The following is a 4,607-nucleotide window of genomic DNA, read 5'->3' on the forward strand; positions in this document are numbered from 1 at the left end:
TGTCAAAAGAACCAACAGATCTGTGTTCAAAGAAGTACATCCAGAATGCTCCTTGGAGGCCAGGATGGTCAAACTTCATATCTGATACTTCGGACATATTGTCAGGAGGGTCCATTCACTGGAGAAGGATATCATGTTTGGTAAGGTGGAGAGTGAGAGAAAAAGAGGAAGACCCCCAGAGATATGGATTAGCAAAGTGGCAGCATCAATGGACTCACATGTGGCAACAATAGTGAGGTTGACCCAAGTTCAGGCAGTGTTTCCTTCTGTTGTGCATAGGGTCACTATGAGTTGGTACCGACTCGATGACACCTAACAACAACAACATGAATAAAACTGACAAGATAACATTTAACAACATAATGTCTTTATGGCACATTATCAAATTAGAAATTTGGAGATGGGGATCATATTCTAGTTGATTAAAAAAGTCAACACAGTATTTACATTTTATTAGTAATGACACATTTGTTATCTCTGTGGTTGTTAGGTGCCACCAACTCATGTCTGAATCATAGCAACTGTATGCACAATAGAATGAAACACTGCTGAGTCCTGTGCCATCCTCACAATTGTTATTACCCTTGAGTCCATTGTTGCTGCCACTATGACAATACTTCTCCTTTGTGGTTTCCTCTTTTTTGTTGACTGTCAACTTTATGAAGCATTTTAACCTATTCTAGGGACTGGTCTTTCCTGATAACATATCAGAAGTATGAGAGACAATATCTTACTACCATGGTGTCTATGGAGTACTTCAGATGTACTTCTTTCAACACGGATCTGTTTTTTTCTTCTGGTAGTCCATGATACCTTCAATAGTCTTCTGAAACACCAAGACACAGATGCATCTATTCTACTACAGTCTTCCTTATTAATTTTCCAAAATTCACACACATATGAGGTTATCGCAAAGACCTTGATTAGGGTCATTCACACCTTAATCTTCAAATTGATATCTTTGCTCATGAACATTTTAAAAAAGGTCTTGCACAACAGATTTTCCAAAAGCAATATGTCCTTTGATTTTTTTGACTGCTGTATGCATGAGTTTTGTTTGTTGTTCAATAAAAGGAGTCTTTGACAATGTCAATATTTTCTTTATATATCATAATATTATTTATTGGTCTAGTTGGGAGGATTTTTGTTTTCTTTATATTAAGGTGCAGTCCATATTAAAGTCTGTGGTCTTTGATCTCCATCAGTAAGTATTTTAAGTCCTTTTAATAAACAACAATCAAGGTTGTATCATCTATATATCTCAGTTGTTAATAAGTCTTCCTATAATCCATATAATTCAGGTTCTTGGATTATTTGCTCAGCATACAGGCTTGTTATGGCCACAGCTCACTTCTCTGTGAACTGTGAATAACTATGATGACATAATACAACCCTGGTGTACACATTTCATGATTTTAAACCACTCAGTAGCCTCTTGTTCTGTCAAAACAACTGCCTTTTGATATGTGTATAGGTTCCTCATGAGCACACTTTAATGTCCTGGAATACCCATTCTTCACATTGTTTTCCATAGCTTGTCATTATCCACAGAATCACAAACCTTTGTGTAGTCAATGAAGCACAAGTAAGCATCTTTCTGATATTCTGTGTTTTTAATCAAGATCCATTTGATGTCAGCAATGATATTGCTACTTCCAAATCTGTCTTGAACTTCTGGCAGTTCTCTGTCAATGTGTTGTTGCAGTCATTATTGAATTATATTCAGCACAGTTTTACTTATATATGATGTTAGTAATATTGTTTGGGTAATCCCATAGTCCACTGATTCACCTTTCTCTGAAATGGGCATAAATATGGATGCCTTCCAATCAGCTGACCAGGTAACTCTCTTCCAAATTTCTTGGCATAGATCAATGAGTGCCTCCAGTGTTGCATCAGTTTGTTGAAAGTTTTCAGTTGGTACTTCACCAATGCCTGGAACCTTGTTTTTCACCAATGCCTTCAATGAAGCTTAGACTCCTTTCTTTAGTACCATTGGTTTTGATCATATACTACTTCTTTAAAGGGTTGAATATTAACCATTTGTTTTTGGTACAGTGACTCTCTGTATTCTTTTAATATTCTTTGGATGCCTTCTGCATCATTCAATATTTTTCCCATGAATACTTCAATAGTGCAAATTGAGGCTTGAGTTTTTTTCAGTTCTTTCAGTTTGAGAAATGCTGAGCATGTTCTTTCCTTTTGGTTTTCCAATGCCAGGTCTTTGTGCAATTCATTATAATACTTTGTCTGGCCTTTAAATTTTTCTGTTCTGCTCTTGTCATGTTCATTTCTTCCATTTTCTTTAGCATCTTTATACTAAAGAGCAAATTTCATAGTCTGTTCTGACAGTCATCTTGGCCTTTTTTTCCTTTCTGTTAGTTTTGTTATTTTTTTTTAATAAAAAAAAATATTAAAATCAGTAGAGTTTGAGCAGGAAGACAGTACAAGGAATGTAAACCATGTTAACATCACCACATTCAGCTTAGCCTGATTGGTGCTGAAAGACAAATCTAGATTCTCTGTGTGCCCAACTAGCAAGATACATTAAGAAATTCTATTGTATACCGACAACACTTAAATTTGATTAGGAAAAAGTTAATTTATTGAACTTGATCCCAACGCCAAATACTGGCATCATTGTAAACAGCTGTTTAAAAATACTGCTGTCCCTGGTAAAGCTGGTTTGTTGAATAGCAGCAGCACATCTCAGTTTTGTGCACTTTGCTTTATGAGGATCTTCTACTTCTAAATACCAAAATTAAAGTTTGCCAACCTGATTGCCCAATGCAAGCATTTTTTTTTTTTGCCAGAAATCCATAGAAAAACCTCATGTACCAAATGTTACACTGGCTGTAATCAAATTACTCAAGAATAGTCACATTAGACTCATTGAGTTTAATTTTATCTATATCATCTTCCATTTTGCCAGGTTTCCAGCAAACAAGTGGCATTTTCACAAGGCAAATCCTGGTGAAGCTTCTGAGAAACTGGATCTCTCATCAGAATGTAAAATGGCATGGCCTCTCTTGGAAAGTATCAAATCTCCTAACCATTGCACACAATCGACACAATTCCTATGTAGGTCTCCGATAGAAAAGTCAGGAAAATGAATTTTCTGAGAAAGTAATGGCCTGTTAGTTTCATTTGGGTTATAATCATAGGAATCCTTAATTGCATTCATCATTCTCTTTGAGTAAATCCTCCAAAGTTTAAGAGAGTGATACATATCACAAGACATTATTTTTTTTCACCCAAATATTATAATCAGCACTTAGAACTTCATCTCTGTGCCCTGTTACAGCTCTGTATATGGCCACCAGAGCATCTGTTTGGATATTCCACAGCTATAAAGCATGACCTTTACTTACAGGAGAAGATTTGGATCCCTTGGGTGGAATTTCAGTTCATTGATAGCATTCCCATGGCCAACATAGTGCTTTATGCACTGCATTGCTATAAGATTAATTATCCAGCCACAGCCAGCAGAGGAGGGCTTGTATTGCTACCATATATCCATACACAACTGTCAAATTTTTCATCAGCATCCACATAAGATTGTAACAACTTGATTTCTCGCTATGAATGGCATTAATATAAGATAATCCTGTTGTTTCCTACAGTTGCAAACACTAAAGGATCTCTTTCTTTACTATGCCAGTCACACTGAATTCCAAATAATGGTTGGTTATGATCTTCCTTGAGATTATTTACACATTTGAAAACATATTTGCATTTTTTGACATCCATATTCCCTCTCCCCAGCTTTTTCTTCCAGGTGCATTTGCCACATTTGTAGTTGTATCAGGGTGTTCACTGTCTGTACCACTCTCTATACTGACAACATCATCATTCTCATCTCCAGAGAGGTCAGGGTTGTTGTTCTTGTGGCTGCTTAGCTTTTGCTTTTTGGCCACAGGCATGTCTGTTCCAACAGGCACAATCGGTACTTCCCTCTTGGACATATTCTTCCACTTCTCTTCCTCTTTCCTTTAGTTTTAATGAATTTTTGCTTTCTTCCTGTATGGTGTCATTCTAATGCTATTCTGTTCTTTGGTCATTAGTGTGTATAGTGTGTAATGCATCAAATCTGATCTTGAGATGGTTTTTAGATTCAGTAGAAATATTTTCAAGGTCATATTTTGGCTCCCGTGCATTTTTTTTTTTTTTTCATTTTCTTCATCCCCAGCCCCTGAACTTGCATATCAGAAATTGATTGTCTATTCCACAGTGTGACTCTGAATTTTTTTTTTAATGTTTTATTGTGAATTATATGATATTTTACATAGGACAACATTAGCTTTACATTCATCCTATCAGATATCGTTTCATTGCCATGGTTACAATCCCCTCCAATTAGCCTCAACCAACCAAAGGGTATACCCTGCAAGCCTGCCCTTTAGTCATCAGCACACTGCCCTTTTCCCTCTCTGGGTCTAGAGTCTCCAGCTGCTCCATATCTCCATGTCATCACCTCTGTCTCCATCTCTGGCATAACTGTTTTTCTGTGTAGAGTCTTGCACTCTGCTCTTGTCCCTTGATGTTCCCAGGAACCTCTGCTCCTGGACTGCAAATTCAACCATTCCCCTCCATTTGCTACAAAACAT

The 4,607-nt window shown here is 36.8% G+C and overlaps 1 pseudogene; it reads right to left on the bottom strand.

Moving 5' to 3' along the window:
- Nucleotides 1-2,603: 2,603 nt before the first annotated feature.
- On the bottom strand, nucleotides 2,604-3,965 carry LOC102837008 (annotated as a pseudogene).
- Between the last annotated feature and the right edge of the window lie 642 nt (nucleotides 3,966-4,607).

This window comes from Chrysochloris asiatica, unplaced genomic scaffold, assembly GCF_000296735.1.
Source record: "Chrysochloris asiatica unplaced genomic scaffold, ChrAsi1.0 scaffold00200, whole genome shotgun sequence".
In the NCBI taxonomy this organism is placed as follows: domain Eukaryota; kingdom Metazoa; phylum Chordata; class Mammalia; order Afrosoricida; family Chrysochloridae; genus Chrysochloris; species Chrysochloris asiatica.